This window comes from Brachyhypopomus gauderio, chromosome 17, assembly GCF_052324685.1.
Source record: "Brachyhypopomus gauderio isolate BG-103 chromosome 17, BGAUD_0.2, whole genome shotgun sequence".
Lineage (NCBI taxonomy): Eukaryota > Metazoa > Chordata > Actinopteri > Gymnotiformes > Hypopomidae > Brachyhypopomus > Brachyhypopomus gauderio.
Window position 1 is genome coordinate 13,767,273 of NC_135227.1, and position 17,316 is coordinate 13,784,588.

The window sequence follows — 17,316 nt, forward strand, 5'->3', positions numbered from 1 at the left end:
GAGTGTGTTTCTGTTATTTTTCTTTCAATGAGAAATATGGTGAAATCATGGCTGTTTTTCATTTTAGTTTAATTGTTGTGATTATTATATGTCTGAAATGTATGTAAGATCCAACAAAAACATTGTTGGTCTGCCATCATGGAGGGTACTGACAAATCTCAATCAATGAGGCACATCTGGTACTTATTTGGGTGAATTGCCAGCAAATCCTGATGGTGTCATCACCACAGACAAGGGTCAAATGTCATACAGGGAAAGGCCCATCCACATAAGAACACTTAGGTCAAAGTAATTACAATCAAGATCATAGTCAGTAAGTTTACCTGGTAGATAGACCCCCCCCTCATATTCCTCACAAGACCAGTTGGAGCCACCAAAAACGCCTACATTCTGGTCTATGATATATTAACTACACTGTTGGGTGGAATTCATGCACAAATTTTTCACATGCATGCATGTTGTGTAAGGATGTGACAATAAAAGTGACTACATTTCATAGAAAAATTGTGCTTACAAAGTATATGTCATAAAAATATCTTATTTCTGAAATTTCAAAATGTTCTCTATCTTCAGCATGATTTCACTGCTAGTATAACAAATGCAGGATACTCTGTTTTTCACAGAGGGCTGAAGTCACTCTCAAAGTTTTATGACTCAATTTCACGTTGTTCTTCAGGTCCTGGTATAGAACACTAACAGTAAAGTTTATGTATAAGACCTGATATTGTGTCTGCACCATCTGCATCGTTGCCGGCAGGATGTGCCTATGTTCCCTGACCTTAAATTCCACATGTTCCATTGCTCCCTACAGCAGCAAACAGTTCACAGGAGGGTCCTGGCTTGAAAACATCTCTTTTAGAAACTCTTGGTGAACACATCAATGACCAGTTTATTTTTCCATTCTTCACTGTAGTCAATGAAGTACTTACCTGTAAGTGAAGTACTTAAGTACAACTTTGTAATGGCTTATTTTGGCTAGAGATACAGCACCAATTAAAATCTCAACCACAGATCTTACACTGGTACCATGAATTCAAACTCGTATCCCTCCTGAATGCACATCTCATGGTTAGGACATTATCTGCAATGAGATGTTTGGTCTGGGCAACATGTACAAGGCCTGGATGATTATTGTTTGCTTCATCTCATCCAAGATGATGTCCAAGTGCATCATTCTAGGATGCATTAGAATTATGTCAGCCTCATCAGGTGAGATAACTGCTAAAAGCCCACTTGGCAGTCTTTTGCCAAATGTTTTGGAATGCTTCCAGTGCATCACTGAACCATTTTCATCTTTAGAATATTCTGAGTTAGAGATGGAGTGTTGGCATGGTGATTAATTTCTGTCTCTGCTTATTGTGAATGAACAACTGAACAACAGATTCAATTATGCTATTAGGTATTCAACCTTTTGTACTTTCTTATGTTATTGAGGGCTAAGAATGGGATTCAGACCTAGGTCTGTTAACTAAACAATCAATGGTATGACCCAGCGTTAAGGTTACATGGGAGTGCCAGCCATGTGAGATCCAGAATCCTTAAGCCTTAAAGATTTGCTAAAAACAGATATTGGGATTAGAACTTGTAGATGAAAAGATGGTGGCAGCCTGTGTGTCATCTCTTTCCAGAACTGACATTAAAAATTCATGATTTCACTTATTATAACAAATGGACAACATTTCAAATCTGTCGCAGTAGTGATGTTTAGATGCTTTTTCGCTAGACTTTTGTGTTTACAGTTGATATGTGACTTGAGAATGGCATTCCTTTTTTCACTGCTGCCGCAGCCCCATGTGCATTTGTTTTATGAGACCAGGACAGTGTCATAGATCTTAAAATGGATATACCCAATGAATGCTGCACAATGAGGCTATACGTATGCAAACTTCATAATTTCAACGAGATAACAGTATCCTTCCTAAGTGGCATTCATGTGATAAAAGAGGCTAGCTGATACCATTTGCTTTTTCATAAATGTCAGATTGCCCTCTATTCCAGTTAGCCTGAAACTGTTGGCTTAAAAGATAACAAATGAACATTTCCAATATTTGGTAATGTCACGGTACGGCCTGGGCCCCTCCATTTGGGTGTGTGTAGGTATAGCCTACATCTGGTACTTCTGTGGGTGTGGTTCAATGTGTGAATGTTCATCCGTCTCACCTGTGGCTCATCTCATCATCACTTGAGTCTTGTTTAGTTACAGCTGTATAATGTGTGTGAACACAATGTCCTGTGCTCATCTTTGAGTCCACAGAGTTATATGTAAGCTGTTAATGTGGGCTATCTGCGCTACCTGTAGTCAATAAACATCTGTGTGTGCAGCATGCACTCGCAAGTAATATAATAGTAATATAACTTACGTTCTGTGTGAGGTTGTTGCTACCCCTTTTGCTGAGGCTTTCGGTTTTACGCGTGTCAGAGAGGTTGGCTTAAGATTGTGGGTTGGCGAACCTCAGGAAGGACTCCAATGTAGATATTCCAAAAAGGTGATTTATTGTGCGATGTGAAAAAGGTAAACAAAACACTGTACAACACAAAATTAAACGAAGGTATAAATATGTACACTATTCACATTTGTTGGTTTCTACTATAATCAAACCAAAGAATGAAGTCAGCCGCAAGGCTATAACTTCTACGACCCAGTCTGCTAGTCGTTATATCCCGCAAGTGAGAGCCCTGAATCTACTCTCCCATGACTCTTATACCCTAGGCCCCGCCCAGGCCAAACCATTGTACCGTCCTAGGGGTGTACATCCCCAGCAACACTTTAATACATCCATTTCTTACAGGACCTGCAACACACAAAGCATGAACCCCCCTTCCCTCTCGAACCAGTGGATCCTCCTGGCCCAGAGAAAAGGGACCCCTGCTCCAGCCGGCACTCTTCCAATACCCGTCGACCTCACCAGATCTCCGGTCAGTATATTCATTTGTACATTTAAAATTGCACATTAATGTCTCTCTATAGTCCCTTAGGACCACCTTACAAGTTAGTGATGGGGTACGCTGGTCACCACATCACATTCTGTGTCAGTATGTATTTTTGTGTGTGTTGTTTCTTTTTTTGTTGAAAATATCATGGGTCCTGTGTTGAAATTAAACCTATGGCACTGCACACATTTAGGGACAGAAACCCTGTGCATCATAATTATGACTTTTTTTGTCTCATAATCTTAATGAGATGGATCATCTAGTACTTTTTATATTGAATTTGAAAATATTTTTGAAATTCTTTGTCAGGCATGGTGTCACGCTACGGTCCCTGAACCCTTCCTTTGGGGCGTGTGTTAACGTTGTCTGCGTCTACTCGTCTGCGTCAGTGTATCTCCGTGGGTGCGGGTGTGTCTTGTAATTATCCGTCTCACCTGTGGCTCGTCTCGTCATCACGTGGGGTTGATGTGGTCTGTCTATTTAATGTGCGTTCGCGCAGTGTCTTGTGCTCCTCGTTGTCTAATGTATACACGTCTCCGTGGTATGTTTGGATGTTCTTCGTGCGCTATACGCGCTTCTACGTATATATATAATAAAAGTGACGTCAGTCAAGAGGGATTCCGTGTCTCATCCTTCGCCGCGACCTCAGCGTCACAGAACGATGAGCCGTCTGAGACACCCCAAGTATGCCAGGCTACGCCACCCGGCCAAAGAGGGGCCAGCGCCCCAGCAAGCGACGTCATACTCCTGCCCAACACCGCGCGGCCACCGTAACTCCCGACCTTATGGAGCAGGACCCTTTATGCAGCATCATGCTGCTTCGGGCTCGGGAGGCCAGCACTGTGGAAATGGCGGAGTATTTCCGCCAGACCGCGGTGCGGATGTGGAGGGAGCGACACCCCTCTCCCACCAGAGACCTCTCGCCCCTGAGGGTAGGCTCCCTCGAACTCTGCTCCACAGAGAAGACCCCTGAGAGCGAGTTTGAGGGGGAGGAATCAGAAGGCGAGGAGGAAGAGGAAGATCAGGCTCCCTCGGTTTGTTCCGCCTCCACCGTGGACTACGGCGAGGAGGAGGACTACCCTCCGTCCGTTTGCTACGCCCCCACAGTGGATTATGGTGGGGGAGAGGGGAACGAGGAGGACTACCCTCCATCCGAGTGCTCCGCACCTGCCGTGGGCTACGGTGAGGAAGAGGAGGAGGAAGACGACGATTACCCTCTGTTCGAGTGCTCCGCACCTGCCGTGGGCTACGGTGAGGAAGAGGAGGAGGAAGACGACGATTACCCTCCGTCAGAACGCTCCTCCCCGGCCGTGAGCTACGATGAGGAGGTGGAGGAGTTCGAGTCGGAGGAGGAAGGCAGTCCGCCTTCCTCTGAGTGTTCCGCTGGGACTGTAAAGGGGAGGTGGACACCAGAGACGGTCCCATCCTCCGACCGCTCCGGAGGAGAGAAGATGGACTGCTCCCGGGGTGGCAGCCCGGAGCAGTCCATGGAGTGGGACCAAGGAGAAGAGGAGGAGGAGATGGAGACCGCAGGGAATCTCCCAGGCGGTCCGCTCGGGGCGTCCGCCGGCCACGCTGCACCCGGCACGTCCGCCGGCCGCCCTGCATCCGGCACGTCCGCCATTTGCGCTGCACCCAGCGGAGCGTCCGCAGCGAGGACCGGAGGAGGACCGTCTGCTGCAGCACCGGCAGCTCCCGATCTCTCTCCCCTTATCGCCCTACTCCTGGCCCGTAGTCTGGCGCCTGTTTCGTGTGTGTGCGTGACAGTGTTCGTGAGTCTGCCCGTATGTGTACAGAACCCCTTTTCCCCGTTTGTTCCTCTGTGTGTAAGTGTTCCTGTTTATGTGTTTGTGTCCGTCCCGTTAAATGTGTCTAACGTGTTTTCCCCCGTCTTCCCAGGGAGGGTGTTCTAGACTGTGCGTGGCGGACTCTCCACCGAGGGCGGTCATCTCCCAGACGCAGGACTGGGCGCTTCGGATCCGCCCATCGACGTGGGTTCGGGGCACTCGGTCCTGTTGGCACCCCGGGATGGGTAGTGCCCTTGGTGGGGGCGTCTGTCACGCTACGGTCCCCGAACCCTTCCTTTGGGGTGTGTGTTAACGTTGTCTGCGTCTACTCGTCTGCGTCAGTGTATCTCCGTGGGTGCTGGTGTGTCTTGTAATTATCCGTCTCACCTGTGGCTCGTGGGGTTGATGTGGTCTGTCTATTTAATGTGCGTTCGCGCAGTGTCTTGTGCTCGTCGTTGTCTAATGTATACACGTCTCTGTGGTATGTTTGGATGTTCTTCGTGCGCTATACGCGCTTCTACGTATATATATAATAAAAGTGACGTCAGTCAAGAGGGATTCCGTGTCTCATCCTTCGCCGCGACCTCAGCGTCACACATGGTTTTTAAGTGACAGGTGATATTCATTTACATTTGACTCACATGCCTTGCGATATTCTGACAACACAGAAGGACTCCACTTTCCTTACTACTGCTGCTGAAAACTTATCCTATGATTTATGGAACAGTACTATTTAGGCTACATTTGTACTATGCTGTAACTGCAGTTCTACCGGGAGTCTGCTGAAAATTTCCTTCTTTAGGTGTAAATTGGAGCAGCTGGTAGGGATAATTACTATTGTGTTTAATTTGAGCAAAAAAAATACAGAAAAAAAGGAACTTCTGACAACACTAAATTGAACCAGACAGTTAGCACTCCCATGTGTGAATTAAAATAAAACAATACATCTGAATAATGCCCCAGTGGAAGAGTTCGCTCAGACATCAGTCATACATGTCAGAATACATACATACATACGTCAGACTCAGACATAATTTTTAACACTCCATAGTCAATTTTGTTCTCCACATTATGTGAATGTAGTAATCTATACAATGGCATGCCTTTAAACCACATCCTATGGACTACATTGCCCAGAATACCCCAGTTAAATCCAGAGCTCCTGAATATTAGCTGCACCTATGTCTTTTTTTTCTACCATGTACCACTACCCTTTGTTTATTAAATTACATACATCTAAACTGCGACTCTGCCTCCTAATCCTGACACTGAGAGGAGGAAGACACAGAGAGAAACAGACATCTTGAAGATTTCTGTCCAGTGAACCACATAGAACATTTTCGTAATCCTGAGGTGAGGTTTCTGTGCATGTATGCTGATAATGGGGATGTTGTTATCCATGTTGAAGGCGTCTCTCTCCTTAGAGACGAGCCATTTCCTCATGTCTGTGACACTGAAAAATGTTGGTACTTTTATTTAGTAACTCAGGTACTGTTACTAGCTATGAACATATGTTATAAAGCTTCACTCTTAATGGTGAGGACACGTTAAAAACATTAGCAACAGGTTTTCTGCAATTGATCTGTGTATGCAGGAGACTTGCATTCTTTCAAGGAAAACACTGTCCCAGTTCTGATGTTTAGCTCAGATGTAGTGTTCATATTTGCTGAATCTTTCAACAGAGCAAAGCTCCTATAAGGTGGAATACATGGGGCAGCAGAACTCCTACAGTAGAACTGAAATAACTAGTGAAGAAAGTCAAACAACACATAGATATGGCTAAAAAACTAACTACGGTAATTTCAAAGTCATCTTTGAGGTTTTCATGCTATAAGCTATCGTTCTATCACTTATGCCAATAGAGTGAATACTTCTGAACCATAATCAACAATCATGGACACAGTTCCACTGCATAACTAGGTATCGTTTTACATGACTGGTGTTCAAAAGCATTCATCTTGCCATTCTAAATGGGCTTCAAAGTCATGCTGTCTTGCATGTTACATTGTCCTTTCTGTAGTTATACTCGCAAAAATTTCAGAGCTCCTAGGTGGTCTTTGCCTTAAGAGGACAAGTGTTATTGCTTTTGAGTTACTTATGCTTCGTTGTGCCATCTGAAGGACACAGGAGAAATAAATCTTCTCATTCCATCTCACTGTTCCTTTGAACTTATCCACACAGTGCAGCACTACCCTGAATACCATTGTACAGGCTTCAGATACTCCATGCTGTTTCTGAAAATATTCTAAGTGCTCTTTCAAAGACATCATTAAACACTTAGAACGGAAGCTTAAGGTAGTTGCAGAATATTTGTGTATTCTTAGAGAAGACATTCATAAATTTTTTTATTAACAGTTTATTAACATTTTTATTAATGTTATAGAAAATAAGGGCTTTTAAATCAAATGTTACTGTAATGTATTGACCAGACAGGGAGGGATCCAACTGCGGAAGTATACCGCTTTTATTTAAAGGCCTCACGTGTACAGAAAACGGCATATGAATAACTAGCACTAAGATTAGTAGCGATAGTGTTTTCTTGGGGTGGTCGGGACGGTCCAGGGTCATAACGGGAGAGCAGAATCCAGGAGGTACAAAGGGGCTGGGCAGGAGATGAGGTCTGGGGAGTAAGCAAGGGTCAGAACACAGAAGATCAAACAGGCAATGGAACTGCTCGGTATGCTGCATGCATCGGTATGAACGGCAATACTTTGCAACTAGGAAGTGGAATGATGAGGGTGTATGACAAAAAAGGGGTGTGGTGATTAGTGGCAGGTGAGGCTGGTAGGGACAGATCAGGATCAGATGGCATTCCTTACAGTTACAATTAAAATGGTGAATACATTTTATGCTATGTTATGCTAATATTGTTGGGACAAGAGAAAACTATAAGGGAGTTTTATACACATACTAGGCAGTAATACTAATAATTATGTCATGCAGATCCTCGTCCTCCACTACGTTAATCGGTCTGCATGCTGTGGCTATCAATTTAGCAATTGCTACCGTTAATTTTTTGGAGGTTGGCTGATCCACCGTCTGCCGTCGAACATTGTTCAATGTTTTCTGTCGTACATTGCCAGAGCTCAACCTGCTGCCAAATGTGTGTTTGGCCTGCATGTGGTGTTTCAGGCTGGATGTACTCTGGTGATAGCTAAACTCAGCCTGACAATAACTGCAAACAGCCTTTGTTTTGTCAAGAGAGCCATCTGGCAAACTTTTGAAATTAAACTTCCCATTTAACATACCTTTATCCATTACTGATCTACTCCTCCACTCTTAATGAGAGATGCTGCGCATTGTCAAGTCTCAACATGAACCACGGATGACTCTCAGGGCCAAATAGAATATGCGTTAACAGCACTGTTTTTTTATCATGATAAAATTGCGATATGTCTAATATAATTTCTCTAATATGTAAATGTATAATTTGTTCTTTCAGACATATAACTACTTTACTATAAATATTCATTTATCGAAATGCATTGTGGTGTTGCTGCCACTTGGTGAACTGCAAAACTGACTCAAAATGTATCTTAGTGAAATAGACAGAAATATATGTTTGGTTAAATTGGCACATACCACATGTATGGACAGCACAAGTCCATGCAAAGCCATGTGGTAAAACAATTCTGCACTTTTCACTGAGCATTTCTCTTTACTGGTTTTAAACTAGATTTCTAAATATGCCAAAATGCTGTTGTGGTGGTTTTAAACCCTGATTTAAAATTTTACATGAGCCAAAAATACATCAAAGTTGGCTCAAAGTTTTAATGAACACAAAAAGGTCAGATTTTGGCAAGACAAAAGTTTTGTCGCCCACAGAAAGTAAGGTGAAAATCAATCAAATTATTCACTTCATATACAAATATATGCTTCATAACACTGGTGAATGACGTTGTGGTGCTATTAGAGCCATATTTAATATTTTGTGTGACTTCCATGAGCTTGAAGGACTGTGTCCATGTGTTTCCAAAACATGGATAAGTGACAGAACTTATGTCAGGGACTGTAAGGTGAAAAGGCAATGACCAAAAAGACATTGGATAAAGCAAGAGGTCAAACCAGAGTGAACATCGACGTGGCTTTCCAACGGTGGAGAATTATGTAGTTAGCTCACTAGCTTCTGACATAACTAGCTGGATAAGATCCAACATTAATATGAGCTAAAATGGGTATAAGCTATCTAGCGTTAGCTATGTTCATCTTGTAGCTGTATAAACCCACATGTACAACCCCTGGCAAAAATGATGGAATCACCACTCTTGGAGAATGTTCTTCCAATTCTTTAATTTTATAGAAAAAAATCAAATCACAGAGACATGTCAGAAGACTATTATGTAAATCACACACCTTCTGGCATTAGGAAACATTAAAAGAAGCAATAATTGTAGTCAGACACAATTGCTTTATAAAGAAAATTGAGTAAACAGAAGAATAAAATATGGAATCATTGAATTCTGGGGAAATATGGAATAACTTGTCATTTGTAGTTCTAAAACAAACACCTGAACCAGCTTAAATCTGCTAATTAGCCTAGCCTTCAGATAAAAGTTCTCACATCTTGGTGAGCTTTTGTACAAAATGGATTGACTAGAACCATGGTATGAGAGAGGTCTGTTGAAACAAAGAAGAGGATTATAAAACTTTTTCAAGAAGGTAAATCAAGGAATGTTGTAAAAGATGTTGGTTGTTTCCAGTGAGCTGTGTCTAAATTCTGGACCAAGTACAAACAAAATGGAAAGGCTGTAAAAAGGAAGCACACTGGTAAACCAAGAAAGACCGAAAATGCACAACAAAAATCTATAACCAAAGAGAAATTAGAAACATATGAGTGAAAACGAGTTAATGTTTGTGACCAAACTGTAAAAAATTGCCTAACAGAAATGGCATATATATAAGGAAAAGTAAAATGAAAGCCATCATTAATACCTAAACAGAAAATGACAAGGTTACAGTGGGCTAAAGAAAAGCAATCATGGACTGTAGGTGGCTGGATGAAAGTGATCTTCAGTGATGAATTGCGAATCTACACTGGGCAAGGTGGTGATGCTGGAACTCTTGTTTGGTGATGGGCCAATACATTTTATGAAGATGACTGCCTGAAGAAAACATGTAAATTTCCAGTCATTGATATGGGTCTGCATGTCAGGTAAAAGCAAGGAGGATATGTCATTGGCTTTCATTGAAGACATATAGTCTACAATGAAATTTTGGACACTTTTCTTATTCCATCAGTTGAAAGGATGTTTGGTTATGACTTCATTTTTCAAAATGATGCATCCTGCCATAGGGCAAAGGATGTGAAAACATTCCTTCAAAAATGGTATGACCTGCAAATAGTTCAGATACAAATCCGTTTGACAATCTCTGGTGGAAAATGAAGAAAATGGTCAATGACGAGGCTCCAACTTGTAAAGCTGATCTGTTAATGGCAATAAGAGATGGATGGAGCTGGACTGACATACAGTTTGTCATTAGTTAAATCCATGCCTCAAATAATTCAACCTTTTAAAAGCCAGAGGTGGTGCAACAAAGCACTAATGGTACTTTTTAAAAATTCCAGAATATTTTCCTGTTTACCTTTTTTATTAAAAAAGGTTTATTTATTTAAAAAGCTATTGTGACTGATTATAATTATGTATCTATGTGACGCTCGAAGGAAGGAGGCACGACGAACGTAGCACGGTGCAACACACAATGTTTAATAAACAAAACACGTGAAGTCCCAAGCAAAAAACGCAAGCACACACACACACACACACACACACACACACACACACACACAGGATAACTCACGCAGGCATGGACTCAAGACAAAGACGAGCACAAGACATTGCGCGAACGCACATTAAATAGGTGATTAACACAGACCCTCATGATCTCGAGACAAGGCACAGGTGCGACTACGAACACGCTCACCAACGACCCACACCCACGGAACTACAAATATGGACATAACTGCACGCAGACGACATAACGACACACCCACAGGGAAGGGTCCGGAGCTGTGACCATGACAATCTAGCTTTTTGTTTGTTGCTAGAAGGTTTGCATTTTACAAACCAGTCTTGTGGCATGTCTGACTTTAAATGTTTCTTGTTTTTTTTTAACAAAATGAAACAATTTTTTTTCCATTTTCTCCATGAGTGGTGGTTCTCTAACTTTTACCAGGGGTTGTATAAGCTAGTTTTTCCACAACATCCAACCCGCCTTTCAAAGGACCTCCCCAAAAACACATGAATGCAGGCTTCCTTACTATAGCCGGGGGAGTCCATACCCTTTTCAACATGCCTTTTACATTCACTGTACATGGTCTAAGACAGGGATTCTCTTGAGAAACTTGAGAATTGGGACCTGAACAATAGCTTACAAGATACATTGTTCGTTTCAGTTCAATCACAAGTAGAAAAGTGGGAGGAAAGTTCTTTGCCTCAACTCCAACAGTCTTAAAAAACAGGAATGGGTCCCATATCACATGAGCACTGGTCTGGACATTTGTTTGGAACAAAAACACACAACATGAATTTACTATTTTCAATAATATTTCCACCATAGGAGATGTATATATATATATCTGTAAAAGTTTCCAACATTATTGCATTATATTTATTCATTTGGATGGTAGAATCAATGTCAAGAAGAACATCCACTCTTGGAATGGATGAGTGAAAGACTCTTAAGTTGGCGCCCAAAGTTGATTTCAATCTTTTCCTGGATTTTTACTTGGTTGTGGCCACAGAAGAAAAAACAGAATTGTTGAGAAGGCAAAGAACTGTCACAGCCCTAACTGCAAGACAGTGGAATTTCATTGAAACACTGATCCATAGAGAACCCAGATAAAGTCTGGCATGCTGCAACTTTAAGCTGCTGTCTGATGACAGTTCAATTAGCTGAGTTTCAAGTTCTGTGGGAAGTGCAATATCAAATCAAATCAAATCAAATCAAATCAAAGTTTATTTGTATAGCGCTTTTCACAACACATGTTGTCACAAAGCACTTTACAGGATTTAAAAGGTTAACAATACTATGGGTCCAGAACCCTAATGAGCAAGCCAAAGGCGACAGTGGCGAGGAAAAACTCCCTATGATGGTGGGGATTAGGAAGAAACCTCGGGAGAACCAAGACTCAAAAGGGAACCCATCCTCCATTGGGCGGCCCGTTAACACACAAATTACACAAAATACAGACAAATACACAAGTCACACACAAATCACACAATAAGACTAAGTAAAGGTAAAAATGAAAGTTCTGGGTTTTGATATTGTCACTGTAAATGTCTGTTGATGAACGCCAGGCTTTCATTCCATGTCGGAGCAGCGATGCTGGTATTGTAGGCTCTCCAGGTGAACCTCGGAGAAAAGATACGAGATGTAGTAACTATGTAACAGATTAATCAAAGGCCAAACTAAACAGATGAGTCTTTAATCGAGTTTTAAACATTGAGACTGTGTCTGAGTCCCGAATAGAGGCAGGAAGATTATTCCACAATTGTGGAGCTTTAAAAGAAAAGGCTCTTCCACCTGCTGTGGTCTTTTTGATCCTAGGAACAGTTAATAACCCTGCGTCCTGAGAGCGAAGTGAACGCGCTGGGTTATATTGTTCAATAAGTTCACTAAGATAGTCTGGAGCTAAGCCATGCAGCGTTTTATATGTTAATAAAAGTATTTTATAGTCAATACGGAATCTAATTGGCAGCCAGTGTAATGACGATAGTACGGGACTAATGTGATCAAACTTTTTAGTTTTTGTTAAAACTCGTGCTGCTGCGTTCTGAACCAGCTGGAGTTTGTTTATCGATTTACCAGAACATCCAGCTAGGAGACTGTTGCAATAATCTAAACGAGAGGATATGAATGCATGGATTAGTTTTTCTGCATCACTAATATTTAATATGTTTCTAATTTTGGCAATGTTGCGCAAGTGAAAGAATATCAGCAGGATCAACAGAAAAGGGGTCCAAAATCCACAGATTACCATGTTTGGGATCCTTTAGAAAGTATTCCATGAATTTCTCAGGCAGCTGTGAAAAATGATGAGAGACTGTACTGGTGACATTTACATGTGAAGTGTCTGCAAAACTTCACTCAAATGCAGGAAAATGTCCATCCTCCTGGTCAACAAGGTCAGTTTTTCTTGAATCCTTCAATTTGTTCAGAAACCAAAATTATGCTGTTTTTTTTTACATTGAATTGATTAGTTGAGCATGTTGAGTTGTGAAAATATATCAGTAAGGTAGGCATGTTTGACCAAAAGGTATACATCAGCATAGTGGTTGGCCAGTGGAGATTTTTCTCTGATAGTAAACATTGGATCTCATTTCTGAGCTCAAACAATCGACTGAGGACCTGCCCTGCTCCAGTGACATCATTTTTAATGCCAGGCTTTCATGATCTGGTTGGCAGCTCACCACAAAATGTCATCTTCATGAAAACTACCTTCACAAATCTATCTAAAAAAAACGAGTAATAAAGACATGTTGCAAACATCAATTAACTTCTAGTTGCAGTGCAAAATGTGGACTTTATTAATTCTGGACTTCTGGAATTGTGGAATTCTCTCTGACGTGGAAAGTCAGTCCCCATGTCAACAATGTTTCTACGTATTCTTTCTATTGTTTGAGAGCAGTACCTTCAGGAGTTTTTGTCAGCTTCTCTGAGCATCCCACAGCTATCACCACCAATTCCTCAGCAATCCGGAAAACTTTCTAACTTTGTACCACATGCTACAACATGCTACAACTTGCTATGGGGTGGCTAGTTTTCAGGATACACTTGCATATACAGTATGCATCTTCCTCACTGTATACAGAGCTCTCAAGTCTCACGCATTGAGCGTGTGACACACGCATTTGACCGTCTTCACACGCTCACACGCCACACTTCCGATTTCACACGGCGAGAAAAAAAAATTTAGTTTATTTACCTCCGATCCATATCTATGTCGCCCTCCACTGGCGATCGACCGCGATATACAAACCCCCCCCGCTCAACAACTCACGTTCGCCACCCCCCGTCAACAACTCTCACACTCTGACATGAATCCAAAACTTGAGAGCCCTGCTGTATACAACTAATAAATGTCATACATAAGAAGACATAGTAGCAGGGCCGGCGCCACGGGGGGGCGAATGGGGGCGTCGCCCCCTCAGGCGAGGTGTCCCGCCCCCCTCAATGTAAATAATAAGACCCATTTATTTTACAGCAATCGCAACACGCCACACCCCCCCCCCCCCCCCCCCGCTCAACAACTTACGTTCGCCACCCCGAAATTTTCTGACGCCCCCTCACTGTATATGTTCTGGCGCCGGCCCTGCACAGTAGGCTCATTATCAGAATCGATAATAAATAAATACTGTAAATAACCAGCATTGCTATCGTTAGCGCTAATAGTGGAATAGTAGTGGGAAATTTTATAGTTGATACAGTTAGTTTCCAACATATCTGGCTAGCTATATGCGGTAACAGTAGACATTAGCCTAAGCTAAAACACCAATAATGGGTAATGATATTGCACAGCCAAAGCTAGTTTTGAGTGATTATTTTGAATGAAGACACTGTCAAACATCTAGCGAGCCTAACATATTTTAAAATATTTTTTTCGATTTCTAAAAACAAAATTGAGGCAGAATTTGTGCAGTTTTGTCCCAGCATAAGACAACTGATCTAGAATCTAGATTTTCAGGAATATGAAAAAGCTTAAGCCAGCAGTGATGCAATAAGGTTGGAAATAAAATCATGGATACCCCTTATGATGGGCCTATCTATTTCTCTGACATTATTTTATTCAGATAATCATTTCACCATTCTCCAGTCTTACTCAGTCATCATTTTTCATGTCATCATTTTTTCACATGTCATTCGAAGTCCCTCCATTCTTATCATTCCAACTTTTCTTACACTGTATCACTCTTTTATTCTGCAACTTTAACAAAAAATAAAGTCTGGTTAAATGCTCAATATATTTTTTCTCTTTTTTCTGTATTCTCTGTTTCTTATTTTATCCTTCCATCTATCCAAACCACATATTATAGCATAGCATTATGGTGCTGTGCTGGGAAGTGACGTGCTTCACAAAACGTTTTGCACCCTTCATAACTTGATGTACAGAAATAGTTGTCTCTGTTCTATTACTCAAACATCCCAGGCACTCTGAAGTATCTTCACCAGATTTGATATGCCATTACCCTAGCTATTCTTTTTTTTCTTCTAGATCAGGGGTGCCCATTACGTCGATCGCGAAGGAAGAGTCGGTCGATCGCGAAGGAGTGTGGGTAGATTGCATGACATTAAAAAAGTAGTGGATGAATGACAGGCTATCATCCATCTGCACTGATGGTTGTATATATACACCGCCCTGGTAACAATTTAAATTCACCACACCTGATGAATAACAGGTTATCGTCCATCTGCACTGATGGTTGTACAGTTGTGATCAAATTTATTCAACCCCCAATGCTGCGAAGGGTTTTATGGAATTCAGTGCACATTTGTAATTGTGTTCATAATGAAATCTTACAAGGACTTGTTAAAGAACTAAATGCAACTAAGATAGCATCAATTTTTTTTGTCATAAAGTATTAAATGGCCTTTTTGTGATTTCTTCATTGACACAATTATTCAACCCCTTTACGACTACCACTCCTAAGAACAGAGGTTCATTCCAGTGTTTTCCATCAGGTATTGAAAACATCTGTGGATGTCAACGAGCAGCAATCAAGCATGATAAGCACCAATTAGGCAGATTTAAAAGGACTGTGATACTCAGCTCCTTCTAGACATCTACTGGTGTGTTTCCAAGCATGGTGAAGGCAAGAGAATGGTCCCAGAAGACAAGAGAAGAGGTTATTGCTCTTCACAAGAATGGCAATAGATATAAAAAGATTGCGAAGTTGTTAAATATTCCAAGAGACACTATCGGAAGTATCATTCGCAAGTTCAAGTTAAAGGGCACAGTGGAAACGTTACCTGGTCGTGGCAGAAAGAAGATCCTGACCGCGACTGCTGTGCGCTACCTGAAGCGTAATGTGGAGAAAAATCCCTGCGTGACTGCTAAGGAACTGAAAAAATACCTGTCAGATGTGGGCACTGAAGTTTCAGCTCAGACAATAAGGCGCGCACTGCATAACGAAGACCTCCATGCCAGAATGCCCAGACGCACCCCCTTGCTGACTCCAAAGAACAAGAAAAGTCGACTGCAGTATGCCAAAAGTCATGTGGACAAGCCACAAAGGTTTTGGAACAGTGTACTGTGGTCAGATGAAACTAAATTAGAACTGTTTGGGACAATGGACCAGCGCTATGTTTGGAGAAGGAAGAACCAGGCTTATGAACAAAAGAACACCTTGCCTACTGTGAAGCATGGCGGGGGGTCAATTATGCTTTGGGGCTGTTTTGCTTCTAATGGTACAGGAAAGCTTCAACGTGTGCAGGGTACCATGAATTCCCTTCAGTACCAGGAGATCTTGGAGGAAAATGTGATGGAGTCAGTCACAAACCTGCGGCTTGGGAGACGTTGGACCTTCCAACAGGACAATGATCCGAAGCACACATCCAAGTCCACTAGAGCATGGTTGAACATGAAAGGCTGGAACATTCTAGAGTGGCCATCGCAATCACCAGACTTAAATCCAATTGAGAACCTCTGGTGGGAACTAAAGAAGGCAGTTGCAGTGCGCAAGCCTAAGAATGTGACTGAACTGGAGGCTTTTGCCCATGAAGAATGGGCTAAGATACCCATAGGTCGCTGCAAGACACTTGTGTCAAGCTATGCTTCACGCTTGAAAGCTGTCATAACTGGAAAAGGATGTTGTACTAAGTACTAAAAAATAATGTCACTAGGGGGTTGAATAAAACTGATAATGATGTGAGCACAGTAAAGACATTTGTGGTTATTCCATCATAAATATTATGTTATGTTTGTCTAATTTATAAGTGCCTCTTTGATATAATTGTAAATAAGATGACTGAAATGATCAAAATCAATGTCAAACTGGCCAAAACACTTTATTTCAGTGGGGGTTGAATACATTTGATCACAACTGTATAATCACTAACTCATACTTACTACCTTAGACTGATGCAAGCAAATGTTTAATAGTGCTTTGGAACAATGTTGCAGTAAACATCAGAAAACTGTTTACAGTAAATTATACCACAAAATTCATATCACTATACTGATATTAATATATACAGGGCTCCAGACAAAAACAATACTCAAAGAGCCAGTGGCTCCTAAAAGGGAAAAATCAGGTGTCAATAATAGCGCTGTCAATTCCAGGTGCCGCGATTAAAAGTCCTCACCAGGATTTTGCTCAGGCTTCCTGGATTGTGTTGACTCCACTAATTTTACCTGGATTGCTAATTAGAAAATCTAGCAAGCTTGAGCAAAATCCTGATGAGGACTTTTAATCGCAGCACCTGGAATTGACAGCACTAGTCAATAACTTTTTCTAGGGGCCATAATAATATACAAATTAATAAGCATTGCAACACTCACCTCATCCGATATTTTTCGCGTCGCCCTTTTCAACAAGCTAACGCATAGTGCTAAAGTTTCAGCTCGGCTCTGCTGTTTTGCGAGTCACGTGATCGGATG

The 17,316-nt window shown here is 41.7% G+C and overlaps 1 protein-coding gene across 2 annotated transcripts in view; it reads left to right on the forward strand.

Annotated features, from left to right (window-relative positions):
• Positions 1-17,316, forward strand: part of insyn2ab (inhibitory synaptic factor 2Ab) — a 119,446-nt gene that overhangs the window by 48,699 nt on the left and 53,431 nt on the right. The window contains exon 3 of one of the 2 annotated variants that reach the window (XM_076978907.1): positions 2,790-2,916. The gene's annotated coding sequence lies outside the window, so the exon portion shown is untranslated. Of the gene's footprint in view, positions 1-2,727; positions 2,917-17,316 lie in introns of those variants that run through there. The other variant, XM_076978908.1, reaches the window with a different exon arrangement.